We start from the raw sequence: 18,826 nt of genomic DNA, 5'->3' as shown, positions 1-18,826 counted from the left end.
ACTTTTGTTAACACCATTCGCACGTTTTGTCAACACTATTCTTATCGTAAACACACACACACACATGCGCGCGCGCGCAGGCGCACTCACATATCGGATCAATTTGTTCTCATGGTAGTCACCAAATAGCATGTGCATTCAACGAACACGCTTCTAGAACGGGACAACATCGGGTAAGTATGAAGTCCCTGAACGGACTTTATCGCGTTGTTGAAATGTGAATATCCCTTCTTGAATTCCATAGAGAAGAGCGAACACCCACACAATTGAATGACATGACAGGTGTGTCTAGCAGTTGGTACATTCACATTCGGTACACGTGACACAATAACTCGAAAAAGCGTGGACACATAACATTTATAACAGTCTAATGACTTTGGTCTGATATTTCAATTATGTGTTAGGAAAATTATTAAAAGGGAAAACTGATATACAGTTCATGGTATTGACTATGTTACTCGGAGCCAAAATTATATTGGCTTGAATTACAAAGGAAACCAAAGTGTTGTGACTGATCGCGTTTCGATTCCTCATCACTGGGCTGAACTGAGATGAGCTATTTCATGGTATTTGTGTGGAGACAATTATACAGATCTCTGATGTGTTCGGTGGCATTGCTGTACTGCGGTATAGATATTTTAAGGCAACCTCGTCTTGTCCAGAGGAATTGGTATCAAGATACATGGATATATGAATTCAGATATAGTATATATTTAATAGTACGAAAAAGACTTTTTACTAAAGGGAATTTCTACACAAGGGGTAACCTGATGACCCGGGTTCGATTCCCCACATGGGTAAAATGTGTGACGCCCATTTCTGGTGTCTCCAGTCGTAATATTGCTGGAAGCAGCATAAAACATGACGCAGGGTTTATGAAATGGGCATATAACGCAGTCTGGAATGACGTCAGACGATAAGGTCATATGAACGTATTGTATATAGTATAAAATACGCTGTTACTTGAACAACCGCTTACCCATACGCTGTATTATGAAGCTGTACAAACCAGCCTCATCGTGAAAGCACTCTGCAGTAAAAGACATGATGACGGAACTTGATCTCTCTCCCCCCTCTCTCCCCCCCCCCTCTCTCTCTCTCTCACACACACACACAAACAGAGACACGCGCAGACAGACGGACACAAAAAGAAAGTAATCAACCATAAGTAATCATCTATATCCATTATCTACCGGTCAACTAGTTATATCTATCCAACACAGTAATATCCAAAGCTACCCATCCCATTCGACATATAGGTGTATTATGTAAACCAGCCTCTTATTGGTAACGCCAAGGTATATTTATCCATCGGAATAAAGCATTACATATATCTATTGACCACAAACTACAGTTAGGTATATTTACCACCCAGTGGAGTACCTAGCTGTACATATCAACCAGAGTTGAGAACAAGAGAGGTCTACCCACCACAGTTGGATAAATAGATGTATTTACCCATCAAAGTCGGTACCATTTTTAATAGTAATGGGCTAGTGATCCGTTCCCTCCATATGCTAGATCTTTGAGAAGAGATTCATCACATCTTCGATCGCGGCGACGGCTATGGGAATAGAGCTTGTCAGTTCTTCACTGTTTCCAGCTCATAAAAACAACAGGCGTCGCGAATAATTTAAAACGTAAATCACATCAGCTTCCATACAGAAAACTCACCGAACCTTGTCTGGAAATATTGCGGACAAGTCACAGAGGGAACATATTAAAGAGGATCTTTATCAATACAATCCAGTCTCAACATAACAGTATGGTATAACACACGCCTTAATAATGAGTAGTAGTAGCTATACCATTAGCTGTATCACTAGCCCCGGCTTGAGCAGTCTTCACTCTCTGCTATAGATAATCAAGGATATGAGACAGTCTACTTATCCTTTGATAAACTAGATATAGAAAATCGTCAGTATGTGCCACACGGCGAATGTCTAAAGCAAGCTGGAACAGGTCCTGAGGGTGTTAGTGGACATCCACCAGGTGGTAATGGTGGCAGTTCCCGGTACCATCACACACGAACCGACAAAGACCAAGAGGAATCGAACTCGGCATAGGGACGCGGTCATGGTTTGGTGAAAAACACGCAGTTTCCTGAAGTACATGGGACTCAATTAGCCGGACACTAGTAAGCAATGTCTAGTGCTAAACATCTGTGCGTGGATCATCCCAGGGGTTCACTCGCACCTTAATGACTGTGAGTCGTTATTGTTCTGTAAACAGTTCGAAGTGTTTGTCTTATTTGAAACAATGCCACAGGACTGTTAGGTAATTAGACATTTATTTGACAGTTACATACGCTTTTCATCCCGAAAGGTAAAACGCTTCGGTAGCTACTCGGGGAGTGTTGCTGCGTACATACATTCTGACAATGTCTCTGCATTTACGAAAATTCACTCAGAGTGGAAACATAGTGTGTTTTTTCTTTTAAATCATGTGAACTGTAAGAATAACCCCTTTGCTCCTGGTTTTGTTTTTGAAAGTCTCCTCTATATGATGATCTGTCGACAGACGATATCGAGATATTGGTCTCCAAGGTAGCCTGTCTTAAGCAGATGTATTGTATGGACTTGGAAATCTGTATTGTAGGGGTCTGCGAGGGTTGGTAATAAAGATGATTTCATTCTGCAGGACGATTGAGATATTGACGTTCTTCCCTTACATGATATATACCCAGTTGACGATATCCTTGATGATACATACTGAGCGATGTAGTGATTGTAGGGAAGCGGATTTTCTTTGAGATCATATCAATCAGGATGATATAAGGAAGGCCATAGATTCTCTCTAGTGTGGAAAGGCTCCTGGTATAGATAGTATTCCTCCAGTGTTTATAAGTCTCTTCCAGTGAATGTTCTATATTTAGAAATGCTATTTAAGGTCAAAGCGTCCGTCCGAGTTGGTAGTAATAGGTCGTATATATTCACAACATCACATCGCGTCACACAGGGGTGTATTTTAAGTCCGGTATTGTTTATGTTTTTCATAAACGAGTTAGTTGAGGAAATGCAGAATAGTGTTTTGTCAAATCGGAACTGGACGGCATTTTACTACTGCCCTTTGCCGATGATTTTACTATGGCAGATGATTCTGTCATAGGGCTGCTACGAAAATTAGACTTCCTACGTAAATCCTGCTTGAAACTGGGTTTGGAAGTGAAGTTAGATAAATCTCAAATCATTGTCTTTAAAAAAGGTGGTTACGTTAGTTAGAAGTGCAGATAAATGCTTCTGTAATGGTTCGGGAATGAAAGTTGTTAGCTATTATCAGTATTTGAGTGTCGTATTTTCCTCAAGGCTGGTGTGGTCCAAAGCTTGTGAAACTATGTCGTCAACAGCAGTGAAAGCCAGCTTCCTGTCAAACAGATGTTGATAAAGTATGACGCACCTCATGAATTGGCTAAGAATATACTTGACATGAAAACAACGCCTATTTTGTTTTGTGACGCTGAAATTTGGGGATATACATATAGAGCAGATATTTAAAAGCTTCGGGGTTCGTTTTCAAAGAGGTATTTAGGTTTAGGAAAAATTGTGTCTACAAAAGCTGCTGTGTTGGAGGAGTTGAGCTGATATGGAATGGCTGTAAACCGTTTTATTCGTTGTATCTTGTGTAGACTCATGAGAATTAGTAACGATACGTATCCCCGAGCTTGTTATGAAATGCTTAAAGTCTTTGACGAAAAATGGAAATATTAACTGGGTCTCTAAATGTTCATTCCCTATTGTTTCAATTTCTAGAAGTTTATGCATCCGTTTTGGAAACAGAAGTGTATATAACTGCCTTGTGCACAAATAGAGACTTGAGGCGTATTTTATGCACTAAAGTGTGCTGCTTATCGCACAAATTGGGTGTCCAACAGTTAAGTTTCAATGAGGACAATGTAGATAATACTACAGCAATGTGTACTAAGTGTCATTTACATGTCGTAGAAGACGAATACCACTTTCATTCAGTATGTCCATACTACCATATAGGTAGGATGCAGTTTATTCCCGGGTATTATCATACAAATCCATCTGTTCATAAGTTTGAGCAGTTATTATGTACAGAAATATGGACGTTATTAAAAGCCTAGCGATCTATCTGAAGAGAAACCTACCTGTCTGACTGCAATATTTTGATGTATATGTAACGAATACGCTGAAACAAACAGTTGTGTATTTTTTGTACTCTGGGCAACTATACGAATAAACTTTCGCTCTCTCTTTCTCTCTCTCTCTCTCTCCCCTCCCTCCCTCCTCTCTCTCAGTCTATAAAATGCAAATTTGTCCTAGAGAAGCAAATTTGTTGATTTTCAAAGATGAGATTCTGTGATATCCAGAGTAATTGTTTATTTATATTTTTCTGAAATGTTTAATTCAAATTATTGTCTAAAATATAATCATTGAGATGGATTCTATGAGTGCTGCCTAAGCGCCAGTGCAGATCATGTTGGGGATATAATATCATTAACATTTAATCAAATCAGCTGAAAGTTAGGGTCATTTATGCTTCCCAGTTTTCAGAGTCTGCGACTCCATATTTTCCTTGGTCTAGTTTATATGACTGACACAAAGGCCAGAGATAAATTCGTCTTCCTTTCTGAATTATCTGTAAAAACACTTTCATTATATGTGGATGGTATGCTGTGGTATTTCTGATTCCATCGCTGGCCGTGGCTAAAGACCCTATGGTTATGACTAAAAAGTAATTTAGCTGTTGAATGTGGCCAAAAGTCCCAACGTTAGCCGGGGCCCTTGCAAACTATGTTCCTAAAACTATGGGCACGAGGAAGACGTAAGCGAATACTCGAAATGTTTACACTGCTTTCAAAGGCACCCTTAGAGTTATTGCAGGGGTGTGTCCTTCTACCACCATTCTTCACACAAAGTGGAAACCCATTTGCAATGGAGCACCGACCGTCCTGATTTCCTCAAGCTGAGTAGTCATCATTGAATGAAAGGGAAAGGTTTCGTCATAACCCGGGTATTCCAACTGGACCCAGAGCTTACAAACATGCAGCCTTGGCAAATCCTCTTTGCATGTGCATAATACCCACCAACAAGGTATTATACTCCTGGCCGAAATCTGAATCTTCGCATCGTTCCACTAAGAAATCCCAGACATTAACACAGAATGTCGACAGTCGTGGTTCCATAACGACTGTGAACCCCACAGACTTAAGACAATGGTAGCGCCTTAAGGATCGTAACTCCCATACTTTAAGATAGACTTGGGACAGTCGTGTAGCTACTACGATCGTAAGTCCCATACTTTGACATACACTTATGACGAGTATAACTCCCATGCTTGAAAGCAGGCGTGCGACAGTCGTGGCGCTGTAAGGACCATGGCTCCCATACGTTAACATAGACTTGGCGGTATGACGATCTTAAATCCAGTTCTTTGCCATACACTTACGACAGTCGTAACGCTATGACGATCATTACTCCTATACCTTAACATAGACGCACGACAGTCGTGGCACTACAACGATCGTAACTGCCATTATTAAGCAAAGACTTACGACCGCGTGGCACGATGGCTATCCCCATTTCGGTCCAGTAGCCCTACGACAGCCGTAGTTCAAGGCTCGCTCTCTGGGACGGGCATTGTTATAGGTAAGGCACTTTTGCACACCATTCTTCATACCCTGGAGACAAAAAAAAATACACCCAAGTCTTAAGTGTTTCCTCAATATTTCATCTGCAACCCAGTCATGACAAAGTCATTAATACAATAGAAATCAAGTACATGCTGGAGATAGGTAGCACATCAGTAGATGCAAGATCAACTAACACTGCTGCTATGAGTCATGGTGGCATGATCAGCTATGGACTGGCCCAAACGTTATTCTCTTAACAAAGAGAAAAGTAATGAATCCCCATTTATGTAGACTGGGAAGTTTTAATTCACCTATCTACCGTATCGTCCATTTATCAAGAACAGGATCTGCCCTCCTTGGTCACGTATGGTGGTCTCTGTATTCCTAATATTGATATGAAGGTGTTAAGCTGAGGGTAAACCCAAAGGTAGAGACATATTGTGTCTCAATTCAAGAGAGACAATATCTAAGTCAGTGGGTCACAAAAGTGAGAGAGAATCAACTATGGCAGAATGTCAACACAGCGATCGGTGCGACACCAGATAATGTAGATTCAGGCGTTGACGGCCTTTCACGCCTGGCAGAGATGTATATGAGTGTGAGTGTCACCCTCCGCACGGCATCCAGCCTTTATATATATTTACAAATTCATTTCCCGAAAGTTCGGGCACAAACGAACATCGTCAACACTGTAGAATGCCCTAGAATAAGTCTCCCGGAAGCAAACATCGAAAACTAGGAACAGATAAATTCCGGAAAACAAGAATTCTAAATGTGTTGACCAGTTATTAAAACGAAATGTGAACCATCATATTTGATATTAAAAACACTAAACATTGTGACCCAATAATAATTATTACTGAATTAATAACATATTATTACTGAATTAATATACAGGAAATACACACTCGTAACAACTGAAAGTCTCCGTGGAAGATGAACTGCCCTCTTTAGTCACGTCTGAAGCGGTAGGGTTGCCGAGTGGGTAATTGCGTTTGCCTTTCACAACGAAGGTCCGGGTTTGACTCCCCCTATGGGCACAATGCGTGAAACCCATATCTGGTGTCCGCCGCTAATATCGCTAACACTGATGTAAAACTAAACTCACTCTCCCACTCTCCAAGTACCCCTTAATCTACATATCACTATTACGCGACTGGTCTTGCGATCCCGGATACTCTCTCTGCAGGTCGACCTGCTGACAAGTCGTAACAACACATACGTTTGCAGGTATGTAAATCGATCCGGGAAATGGAACGGTTTGAACTTATTCAGCATTAAATATTTATGCGGATCATAACTTTGACTTTCAGTCGTCCTTGAGCCAAGACTTCACTGTCGTCTTCAGTTTCTTAAGGTGTTGGTGATTCGCTTTGTCGAAGTACAAGCATGCTGTTGAAGATGGGTTCTGAGTATTTACGTCGTAAAATGTACTCTGCACAATAGGCACGTAAATGTGTTTTTTAGACGTATACTTATGTGTTACAATAAAAATCAGTAGGTTTTGTTACTGTCACTGACCGAGGTTCATCATGTCACACGTGGTGCAATCGAATGTCAAACTAAAGATTATCTAATAGTATGATTGCACCATGCCAGTTAGGAAGTGGTCAAACATAACATCTGTTATGTTTGTGATTACACTTACATAGTAAAGTACGGATCTAGTAATTTTTGGATAGAGTTCCATCCGGGATTCGAACCCACATCCTCTGCGTCAGACATCTTATCGCCAGTGCAGAATGTTAGCCGTTTAGTTGTTGAAGTCGCGGTGACTGAACGGAAACTGTACTCTACCAAGAGAATGTAATCCCAAATATAACATACAATGTTATATACGGTATCTGTTGGCATCTTGTATTTCTGTGTGAGAGCCCCATGAAATCGGTTAAATTGCCTTTTGTTGGTTCTTCCCGCATTGTTTCTGGCTACTATCGAACGTTCTGTGGCACTTGGTAATGTTTTCAGAACAAACCATACACATGATCAGACTTTGAGAGCTATGCCAGTACTTGGATATTGTGGTTCCTTTGTCTTGCCGTGTGGGGCGGACGTTGTGGCGTGGAAGAATGGCCTTTGCTTGTTGCAGTGATATCATCAGCGAGGAATGTTTTGGGACACGTGGTCAGTCGACAGTCAGTGGAGCGTACAGACCGTACGGGGGACAGCTACAGACAGCCCAGCATCGTCTTCTCAGATTCAGATGGGCCCGAAATGTACGACGTTGGTAGCGACGTAACAGGCAGAGCGTCGTCGTCACTGACGAGAGGCGATGCTGCTTATACAGGGTTGTTGCTCTCCAACGTGTGTATCGCAGAAGGGGTGAACGAACAGCAGCGTGTTGTGTTCAAGAGGTCGTTCCGTTTGATTCAGATGGTGTTGCTATGGTTTGTGGATAAGAGAGGACACCATTCGTCATTGTAATCGGAAACTTGAAAGCTCAACGGTACACTGACCATATTCTTCTTCCATTTCTCCAACAGCAGCCACCTGGTGTCCCTTGCCATATGACAACGTCAGGCCCCATGTAGCCCGATTCGTCCTGAACTACACTTTCAGCAAACAACGTCAACGTTCAACAGACATGCCACCTACTGAACACCTTTGTGTCGCCATGGATCGGCGTGCTCGACAGCGACAACACCCACCAGCCAAAGAGCTCATTCACGCCCTTAGAAGAATGGCAACGTATATCATCAGACTACTGACTTTTTCTGTGCGTCGGAGGGTTTCTCGTGGGTAGTGGAGAACGGGGAGGTTACACTCGTTACGGATGGTCGGTGTTTTCGAATTTATTCGTGTGCTCTAGCTCTTGCATAGCTTTTGAACTGTCGATTTTGACGCCCCACGTCAATATGAGCTGCTGTGGCAACATTATCAGACTGTATATGATTGTCTTGGAATCTTTTTAATTAATTATGCGTTTCATGCGTCTATCTTGTATAGTTTTTACTTCAGGTTGATTTCAATGTGTTGTAAAGTTTTTATTGGACGTCAGCTAAAATATTACGATCAGCTGCCTGGGGAAATCGGTTGCCATGTACCAGTATAGATTGCTTGGGAATAGTTTTCACCCGGGAGTTAGCTGTTCTACATTTCTGATTTTGTCATTGTAAAGCGATGATCTTGTTTGTTACTCATGCTGTCGACCACAGGTATCCTTCTCCCAGGACAAGTATGCCTCCGCCATGTAGAGGGGTATTACTGACGATAGCGTATACACAACGTTTAGTCAGACTGACCCACCATGTTAATCTTTTCAGTCATTCCGTATTAACATCCTTATTACACCGAGTTACCTGCTCATTGGCTTCAGGTTTCTCTATAACCAGACACAAGGCCGTCCTGGAATTGGGTTATCGCGTAATAATTCTTCAACGTTTTCCCTTGAGCCACATTACATAAATGTATCTCAGTATGAAATATTCCCAATAATACCGAATACAATACGTTACATTTGATCACTCTTGACAGGTATTGGGTATTCAAAGCTCTCGGAGATGGGATCGTGTCAATTTAAATATCAGATTTGAACTACCAGTTGTCAAAGTTCCATTTTGAGGAATGACCGCAGCTGACGTATTGTGATTAGGTGTCTTTCTTTGACAGTGTGGGTTCGATTCCCGGATTGGATTCAATCAGGAAAGGTATTTGTATGTGTTGGTACATGTTGTATGTGATCACTTTCTTTGTGAGAAACTTTGCGTTTGGACAGTAGAACCCACAGAGTCACGAGAAAGTCATTGGATCGTTCGCGATAACTGATCATCGTCACTATTTCCTTGACATGTGTGTAGACAGTCGGGCACGATAACTTGCTATGACAACAGCAGAATTGAATTAAAAGAGACGAATAAAATACCGCATCTGGGAGTTGGTCCCATATCATCTTGATCATCAAACCTGTACATTCCATTAAGTCTATATATTAATATGTCTAACGCCAGCACGCCTACATGTCAATATGACAACATATCCACATGTCAGTATGTCTAACATCAGCACGTCCACATGTCAATATGTCTAACGCCAACACGTCTACATGCCAATATGTCTAGCGCCGTCACTCATATCAATTTGTCTTATCTCACACATAAATGTCGCTTTCTGATTGGCTGAGCGCCCTTCTATTATTTTCAGTGTACCCTGCCTACAGACGAGGTGCATCGCAATGTACCCCGTTGCCAATGGCAACTCATTCGGTACTTCGTGGTTGGTTCTTTATCTCGAATAACATTGACTCGCGTGTGTTGTACGGAAATTACCGATGTTTTGCTAAGTCAAGTTGATGGAAGGGAGATAAGTCTAAATCTGTTTTTCTTGTGTCGTCCGCAAAATCTAGCGACGGTTACGAAAAGATTTACCGCGCATTTCGGTGAATATATTTTTGTACAGCACGTGCAGCTTAAACACGAAACGCAGTTTGTTTTCTGTATCTGGGCAAGGTATATGTAGAGTCTCATAGTAGGCGGCACCAGAGACTAATCAATCAGAAAGTGTTACCATCAGAGACAGATGAATCAGAAAGGGTACCATGAGACAGATGAATCAGAAGGGAGCGTCATCTAAGGCAGATGGTCCATTAGGGTTTGTTAACACATATATGATGATGACAAGGGTGAGTCAGAAGAGACAGATGGATCAGAAAGGAACGCCAGCTAAAACATACCTGTGTGAATGGGCGCAATCAGACGGAGTCAGAGACAGATGTAACAGAAAGGGTCACCTTCCGCAACATCGACATGTACAGAAGGATACGCCCTGTAAGAAAGCTTTATGCTTGGAAATGAACAGGTCTGGAGAAATACTACTGAGAGGAAATGTCCCTGTCCATCACTTCTACGTTCACCAGTCTGAATCTTAGTCAAGCCATTTCAAGACTTAACAAACTGTAACTCAGCCCCACAGCAATAACGTACATCGATGTTCAGCAATATTCCAGTTATGTCGCGGCGGTCTGTAAATAATTGAGTCTGGACCAGACAATCCAAAGCATGAGCATCGATCTACGCAGTTGGGATACGATGACATGCGTCAACCACGTCAGCGAGCCTGACCACCCGATCCCGTTAGTCGCTTCTTACTAAAAACATGGGTTGATGAAGATCATCACTAACACGGATCTTCAAGGGTTCCAATCACTAGATGGTCTGACCATGTATTTAAAGACAGCCGTAATATTGCTAAGAATATTGCTGAGTTTACGTTAAACCTCAAACAGGAACAAAAGAGACAAAACACACACGATATATGACGCTTCATAATCGGAGAATGGGAGCTGTCCGATAATCCTATTTCTTATTTATGTTTCTCCGTAATGGATACGTGTTAAAAGGTTCATACCCTGCCTGTGAAAGAACGACTATAGATCCTGTTGACGTCCTTGTACTTTATATCCAGTTCATTTTTCGCATCAGCAACATCGAAAGCGCTGACACCTGTCAAGTCATAAAAAGGTTTAGTGGGCAAAATACGATGTATGTTTCAAGGACATAAAGCAGGCGGGAGAATTATAAATTGTCAGTTTGTTAAAACCTGTTTTGTTGTTTGTCTTGTTTCAGTTTCTTCGAGGAATTGTTTTTGATAGCGGAGTCATTTGTGACAAGCAGTACCTGGCACCATACTGTAGATATGTATGTGGGGTGATTATGTCTGAGCCTAATTTGTAAGGCTTAATATTACACTCTTAACAATTGGCATGTATACAGTACACATTCCATACACACAAGGTCGACAGGGTAGTCTAAAGGTTAAGGCGTTCTTTTGTCACGCCGAAGATTCGGGTTCGATACCCTACATGGGTTACATTTAGACTAAGGATAAGTCTTTGAATATATATAAATTATTTTTGGTAGTACCAAACAAACCCATTTTAACTGAAAAGGAGCCCCAGGGAGAACAGAGATTGAGACCTGAACCTGGAGAAACGTAGATTTGCCCCATTGAGGCTTTGACACTGCAGAGAAGGCTCGGCAGTAAGTAAAATAATGTGGTTCATGGACTGTGAGACAGACTAGGGTACAGTTTGTGAAGCCCATTTCTGTTGTCCCCCGCCGTGATATTGCGGGAATGTTGCTAAACGCGGCATAAAAATACCAGGCTACCCCACAAAATTACAATGAAAAGTATTTGCTTGATACTATACTACTGAAATAAGTAACTGTGAATTATTTGACAGTATGTCATTTGTAAATTATGCGAAAAGATAATAACATGATCTGTGATATTTCCCTAATCCGTGTTTACCTTTTGACTGTATATTATCGAAATCCGTATGATTTGACACGAAGCGTCGTGACACGCCCATGAGGTGTTGTGGTGTAAAGTTCTTGACAGTGTGTGATATTGGCGCTGATACAGGACTGACGCATAGACGACACTAAGTGTCGGATGAATGCTTGTTTAAAGTTGCTGCATGTCTGAACCAATCCCTTGTCCCAATTCACCTAACGTCAATGGCTGTTTCGGGGCTTGACGTAAACGTCCATCCATTTTCTCCCCAAGCTTGCACGATAAGGGACAGGTCCGAACAAACAGTTGACTTCTAGAGTACCGTTATGTTGCCAAAATACGAGAGGCATGTGGACGGGCAATATCTTGCTGAAACGTAAAGTAAGGTCTCTGTCCTTGAATGAACGCTCGCACATCAGGTCTTGTCAGACTTGTCGTCTTGCCATTGACAATGACTAGATGTGTCCGACCATGAGATGTGATGATCTCCCAGATCATAGTGCTACTCAACCAAATTGTCGATGTTGAACACGCGCCAAGGTACCGCTTACCTCGAGAGTTCTTTACCCTTTACTGCCATATGAGCTGTCCAGATGAAATCCCCTCTCGTTGGTGAAGAAAACCACATCACAATCTTGTCTCCTGTATCGCAGATGCTGTCTGTACCAGGCAAGACTTGACTTCGGTGACGCTGAAGACTAATTAGGCGCCTTGCAGAACATAGGGGCCGGGTGTTGTGGTCCCTCACTTGGGAACGAATTGGACGTAAGCCAGGAATTCGAGCAGTCAAAGTGACAGTCTAGAATCGATTCTGAGATTGGTCAGCCGAATATGGTTGTCTTGCTGACGTAACGTCACATGTGGACGTCGGTGTAAGGCAAATCTCTCGTGTTTCCATTATGCTGAAAACGTTTCCAGAGAGATGCGATCGTGTTTCGATGGACACCAAAACATCTGTGCACTTCACGGCGCGGAGAAGATGAATTTCTGTAAGTCGTGTCATTACGTACTCGCAGAAATTAACGTGTTTTCCACAACACTCAGAAGCGAGAAAATAAGCAACCATTCTTCAATTTTCAACATCAGATGTGCGAACCTCAGGTGTTAAGAAAGCATTGGTAAATTCTTTTTGCACAAATTGCACGTTCAATACGTGACAATAAATTTCTAGCAAAGTGCTTAAATACACGTTTTTAGTGTTTATTTTATTACTGTTCCGATATCCGTTATTTCATGCAATTTAATGTTTTTCCTTTAGTATATATAAACACGTACGTGGCAAGAGAGTGTGAGTGGATGCAAAGTGACTATGACGTGAGCGCATTTGAGCAAGATTTCAAACTGTGCTGGCGTATTTAGTAATAACATAAATTCTTTCAGCTTTACTGATAATATCTCACCTTGGTTTTAGTCCTGTGTAACATAAAACAAACAATTGACAGGCACTGCGTCTCATTGCACGCTACGTTGCTACGGGAAACCACTGGTAAATGACTCCCTATTTGGTTTACAGTATGGTTTATAACATTTCAGACTTTGTAATGAGATTTGACCTACGGCGTCAAGTACGTTTGTCACTAACCTAAATGGCTATGTATCAATTACATGTTCATCTTGGTAAGTTACTGACTGAGAGAGCTCATTCTGTAGGAGGTATGTGAAATAAAGTTAGCGTTGATTATTTGAAATTTCAGACCGAATTATTTGAAAACTAAAACCAGCTACGCGATCAGATTTCTATTTTTCAACCCAAGTCAGGTACAATTCCATTCCAGGGTGTAGATGTTCGAAGGTCTCTTACCGCTAAAATAGTCGTAATTGCCATACATTAACACTAAATTATGACTATCGTAGCGCTAAGACACCTTCGAAAAGCTAGGCCCATTAGTCCACCGCTAAAACGTCTTGGTGTTTAGTACCCGGGACGTGGCCGCATCACCTACGTCATATTCGTTGCCTACGAAAGCGTTCAATCACATAACTCACAACTATACTCACCTAAGACTTCTATACTTGGTAATAATTGATTACCATACACAAACGAAGAGTGCCGTCACTTAACACAAGAACAGATATCAATCTTCACTTGCACGAAAAAACAAAACAAAAACAAAAACAAAAACAAAACAAACAAACGGAAGGTGGGGGTAGCGTTGGCTCGTCATGCCGAAAACCCGGGTTCGATTCCTCGCATGGGTACAGTGTGTGACTGTGAAGCCCATTCATGGTGTACATCAGGTACTTTGCAAAACACTTCACTTCATCATTGAAATCATGGTAAAGTTTAAACTGCGTTGTAAGGCATTAATGTATTTGATTCTTGTGTTCCCGTTCATGATGAGTTTCGTAAGCGTTTGATTCCGAATTTCCACTCGGATTTCTAAATAAACTAATCTGTCCGTCTAGGAGTATCGGTGATCTTGTATCGATCAAACATTGTGAAAACCTGATACTGTATGTGCCACTTTCTCAAACGTCTAAACTATAATCTGAAACAGATTAAGGGAACTTCATTTTTTGTTACAGTTGAAAGTTAAACGATATGTCGGAGTCAATCAATGTTGGTATGATAATAATGAATGTTTTGACAGTGCATCAACTTTTGCACTGCCCTATGTCCACATTTGCTTGTCCAGTAATCGCTCTTGAAAGATGTTTGATGTGTGACATAAAATGCGCATGTGTTTGATTTTCATTATCAAACAAACAGTTTGAAACAAACACTAATAATTGTGATGCAAGATGATTGTCAAAATTAATCTACAGTGACTTATCGACCATCTTGAAACCATAGAAAACAAGAAGGACACCCAATGCAGATGTATGGGCTAGTCTGTTGTGCACGTGCATTCCATGTGTTTTGCTTTGGGATGATAAACTGAATGTTGGTGCGTTCATAAGATGTCTGTATTTGAAACGTTTGTTAGCGCGTATACTTCCTATCCCAATGGAACGTTCAGGTTCCCCTACTTTTTTCAAGCATGACACAAATGCATCACTAGAGGGATGCCATTCAAATAGTCAGTCTTCTGATCTTGTCAAGCACAATTCCCACCAGTCTTAGTCTCTGGTGCTACATAACTTCCGACAGATAATGATGATCAAGCGTGGCAGTGATGTATCCTCCAGTTAATATGAATGAGTGTCACCCTCAACACGGCAACCAGCCTTTATATATAAAATATATATACAGTCATTTCCCGAAAGTTCGGGCACTGACGAACATCGTCAACACTGTAGAATGCCCTCGAATAGGTCTCCCGGAAGTAAACACATAGAAAACTAGGAGCAGATAAGTACCGGAAAACCAGAATCCTAAAAGTGTTGACCATCTATTAAAACGAAATATGACCCATCATATTTAATATTCAAAACACTAAACATTGTGAGCCAATAATAATTATTACTGAAATAATAACAAAATGTACAGAAAATACACACTCGTAAGACAACTATGAAGCGACGTTTTACGTTAGCCTTTTTGTTTTTGATAGACATGAACTAGACATACTCATGATTCATACGGTATCCAGTCTGCTTTTGGCGTACCTATTTAATGCACATGGTGTGATGTTTATCTCTTTTATAACGATCATATCAGTACCGTTGTTGTGTCGCGGTAATTTCACTTAAGCGGTATATTTTACATGACAGCTTACAACTTACAGCTCAAGTCACCGGATTAATGGTTTGGTGGGGCCGCGGGGTAGCCTACTGGTTAAAACGTCGAAACGCCGAAGACCCTGGTTCTATTTACCACATGGGTGCATTGTCCATTTCTGGTACATTGCTGTATATTGCTGAAGGCGCCGTTCAACCCAACTCACTCACTGATGGTCGGGCGAATAGCAGCGATTTACAGATTATTTTTTTCTGAGTTAGTGAACGGTGTACAAGAGACTTTTATTCATGAAGGAAAGAGTGAATGAGGATAGGTACACGCCCTTAGCAATATTCCAGCAATATCATGACCAGGGACGCCAGGAAGGGGCTCCGTGCATTGCGCCCTTGTGGGGAATCAACCCGGGTCTTCGGCGTGGCTATCGCACGCTTACTGCCATGCTGTTTATTGATTGATTTTTCATTGTTTATTGATTTATTGATTAAAATGGTTCGTGGTACATAATGTATTACCCAGCATGTGGTTGACATCACAAGCTGTGAGGACTGTCAAAGCAAGCTCCTTACATCGATGGTCTTTTTGCGAGCTCACAGGCTCATCTCAACACTATGCAAGAACGTTTGCAAACATGCAAAGGATCAGTGAATATAATTTAACGCTGCTTTTCACAACATTCCTACTTTCTCATGACACCAGAAAAAGCTTCACGCATTTTACCCATTAGTGGAAACGAACTCTGACCTTCAGCGTGACGGGCGAATTCTAAAACCAGTCGCTTATTGTTGTGTTTACAAACGAGTGACGACATCGTGACGCCAAATTGTCTGTCTGATGTTGAATTATTTCGTATGTTAGTCAATTTTATTTCTAGCTGATTTCAAGTATCTTGTAATTACTTTATTGGAAACCAAGAGGGGATAAAACGCCCTTTCGTTTGTCTGCAATATCGGACCAATCTTATTAAACAAACAAACGTGAATTCATCTGGGAAATCCATATTAGTCGTAATCCTTTTTACAATTAAATGTAATGTATTTCCACTTACACACAAATATATATGTCACTTCACTTTGTGCAAGATTAAAAAACTTCTGGCAACTGTTGATACGCGACGCAAGGTTTTGCACAATGGTGGCAGTTATGACCCCAGGGTAATGGCGAAGGTGCTGTGCGAATGTTGGGGATTTGTATGAGCAGGTTAATCAAATAAAGATTTCACTGTGTTATAACCTACTTAAACTACTTAAAACTACAACATTGCTCCTAAAGATTTTCTTCTCCAAAGAGACTCTATTTTTGGGGGGAGGGGGGACCAAACTACACAATGAAAGTATCAATCGTTGTGCCTCTTTCTGTTCACATCAGTCTTTCATCTTGCGCATGTTTTGCGAACAAATATTAAAACTATATTGGTTTCCCTTTAGAAATTTGTAAGTGAAATTTCCGTGAAATGATTAGGTTTATTAGGTGACTAAACAAACGGCGCAATCATGCCGATGGCCTTGAAATGCGTGTTGCAAATGAGAGTAGCCTCCCTTGCGTTACAATACTTGCTTATGTTTGACATTCCTAGAATCCTTGCGCGATGCAATACAGAACGAGATCGATGAACCTCTTGATCTTTTCTTGGCCCGCTCATCCAGAGTTCCGAATGTACGGGAGCATACATTACATGTAAATATGCGGGAGCAGTTATTATCTCGAAACATTTTGGACCAAAGAACAGTCGCTAGAAATGCCGAACTATGCACTTTGCAATGTTATTTCTGTAAGTTTTTAAAATTACATTTCATCACTACTCTTGTGAAAAGCTTCTCATATTAATCTGAGTTCTAGCTACCCGTGTAGGTCACGGCTTAGAATAGGCCTTCAGCAACCCATGCTTGTCGTAAGAGGCCACTAACGGGATCGGGTGGTCAGGCTCGCTGACTTGGTTGATACATGTCATCGGTCCCCAATTGCGCAGATCAATGCTCATGTTGTTGATCACTGGATTGTCTGGTCCAGACTCGATTATTTACAGACCGCCGCCACATAGCTGGAATATTGCTGAGTGCGGCGTAAAACTAAACTCACTCACTCACTCTGAGTTCTAGCTCTCAGAGAAAGGGCTTTGGTGGAATTTTGCATTTATACGCAGATCGTATATCGCATATCGGTGGCGTTATTCAGAGTTACAATAATAATACATTGATATATGCTATCACTTTCGTCGTTGTTTGACATTTTCAGTTAAAACACTCTTAAACTGACCGATCAACCTTGAGAGAGTTAGTGCGTTAGTATAGTTTTATGCGGCTTTTAGTAATATTCCCGCAGTTTACGGGGATATCAGAAATGGGCTTGACACATTGTACCCATATGGGGGATCGAACCTGGCTTTTTTCACCACTTAGCTACCGTACCACCCCGTTGAGAATCACTGCACAGCATACTGGCGATTAATGGAATGTCATTACTCTTTCTGTCAACCGTTATGGGTACAATGTGCACTGATGCACGTCATGTTTATGCATCTGGTTCATGGATCTGTTCGTCTATGCAGAATAAGGGACGCTGGGGTAGCCTAGTGGTTAAAGCATTTGCTCGTAACGCCAAAGACACGGGCTCGATTCTCAACAGGGGTATAATATATGAAGCTAATGTATGGCGTCCGCCGACGTGATATTGCTGGAATATAGATAAAAGCGGCGTGAATCTAAACTCACTCACTCACTCACCATACAGAGTTACCCTCGTTATCCGTGCCACGATGACATAACAAACTGTCGAACCCGGAATTTGCATCTATCATGGCTATTGCCTTGTCACTACTTCACTCGTGCTTAAGGTTCCACTAAGTTGTAAATGTCAGTGACATTATTCTCACATACTGCGTCGATTTCCTTGACAGAAATACTCAGTCTCGACAAAAACAATTTCATCTGACAAGACAGTTTCCCAGAAACCATGATTAATGTAATAATCGTTGAGTATCTCTTTGTGGACTTCAGCCCCTTAGGGGAGAAAATTGGGCTGAAATAGTAACGTAGTACCACGTTGATATCATGGAATATCCAGCATTTGTCACTTTCTTTAATGTTTAAAATAATTAGTACATATAAAAAATATGTCGCTGTTGCAGAGTGTCCAGGGGAGGTAACTGTGTTCCTCCAGGCTGTGCATAGTCCTTGACCGAAATGAGCCAAGCAATAGCTACGGAAGCGCTGCCATGAGATCGATACCAGCTCGTGGAATCTGTCTCGCAGACACACACAGTCGGCTTTCACCTCTCTTCGAAGCAAAGCTCCCTCTACATAGTCGCTTCGGATATACCTAACCTCTATTCGCGAGCGGCACACATCAAAGGAAACCTACAACAGGTGTCTAGCAGGTAG

General features: G+C 41.5%; 1 protein-coding gene across 1 annotated transcript in view; it reads left to right on the top strand.

Moving 5' to 3' along the window:
• The first annotated feature begins 18,705 nt into the window (after nucleotides 1-18,705).
• The window catches only part of LOC137297693 (FMRFamide receptor-like), a 176,750-nt gene continuing 176,629 nt past the window's right edge, over nucleotides 18,706-18,826 (top strand). The window contains exon 1 of the mRNA XM_067829616.1: nucleotides 18,706-18,822. The gene's annotated coding sequence lies outside the window, so the exon portion shown is untranslated. The remainder of the gene's footprint in view (nucleotides 18,823-18,826) is intronic.

The sequence above is a fragment of the Haliotis asinina genome, chromosome 10 (genome assembly GCF_037392515.1).
Source record: "Haliotis asinina isolate JCU_RB_2024 chromosome 10, JCU_Hal_asi_v2, whole genome shotgun sequence".
Taxonomy (NCBI): Eukaryota; Metazoa; Mollusca; class Gastropoda; order Lepetellida; family Haliotidae; genus Haliotis; species Haliotis asinina.
The sequence above is the reverse complement of the archived record's forward strand: the minus strand, read 5'-3'. Positions and strand labels throughout refer to the sequence as shown.